The sequence below is a fragment of the Triticum aestivum genome, chromosome 4A (assembly GCF_018294505.1).
Source record: "Triticum aestivum cultivar Chinese Spring chromosome 4A, IWGSC CS RefSeq v2.1, whole genome shotgun sequence".
Classification (NCBI taxonomy): Eukaryota; Viridiplantae; Streptophyta; class Magnoliopsida; order Poales; family Poaceae; genus Triticum; species Triticum aestivum.
In genome coordinates this window covers 644,521,625-644,522,787 of record NC_057803.1, presented here as the reverse complement: position 1 = coordinate 644,522,787, position 1,163 = coordinate 644,521,625, and positions in this window count along the sequence as shown.

The window sequence follows — 1,163 nt, the reverse complement described above, 5'->3', positions numbered from 1 at the left end:
CCATTTTTTGTGATCGTCTAACATGCGATCGAACTTCAGCTTCTCCTTTACACTTTCGCATTGTCTCTTTGCATCAACAATGACCCAGCGAATATCATCATCGGGCACATCGTTCGGTTTCTCTTGATCTTCAGCTTCCGTCGTTGCAACATCTTCATCCTCCTCCATTGTAGCATCACCGTATTCAGGAGGCACATGGTTGTCATCATCATATTCTTCTTCGTTGTCTTCCATCATAACCCCTCTTTCTCCGTGCTTGGTCCAAACATTATAGTGTGGCATGAAATCCTTATAAGAAGGTCGGTGTGAAGGGTTTTCGAGTCAGAGTAAGACCTCGTATTCCCACATATAGGGCATGGACAACACATAAAACCATTCTGCTTGTTTGCCTCAGCTACAGCGAGAAAATTATTCACGCCCTTAATGTACTCGGAGGTGCGTTTGTTACCGTACATCCATTGCCGGTTCATCTGCGTACATCTTGAATAGATAAGTGACCAAAGTACATACATAGTTGTCATTGAACAATATATAGCTCTCCAAAGCATCTAATTAAACCAGGCATTGAAACTATGTAAAACATGTCAATGCAACAAAAAATGTGATCATAACCGCAACCAAGGTAAAAATTGATCCACTACTAGGGAAAACCTTATACGCAGAAATTTAGCAACAGCGCGGGTCAAAAAAGGACGCTAGTGCTAGATAGCAGTAGCGATTGAGAAAAAATCGCGCTACAGATACAACCTTAGCAGTAGCGCGTGTAGTGGCAAAAGTACTAATATTCCCATTGCTAGAATGATAGGCTACGCATAGCAGTAGCGGGCTTGGAAGAAGCGCGCTACCGCTAGGGCATAAGTAGCAGCGCATTTCCTACAAAGAGCGCTACTACTAATGGAAATAAAATAAGATGAAAAACAAATAGAAAAGTAAATGTAAATGAAAGAAATAGAAAAAGGAGAAAGGAAAAAATAAAATATAAAGCAAAATAAATGAAAAGGCGAAAAAATGGAGGAAAGCATAGCAGTAGCGTGTGTTCGTAAGAGGTGCTATAGCTACCGTAGCTGCAACGTGTGTCCTAGACCCCGCTATAGAAACAGAAAAGGAAATTAAAAATTAGAAGAAAATTACATAGCTATAGCAGCAACGCGTTTTGTAAAAAC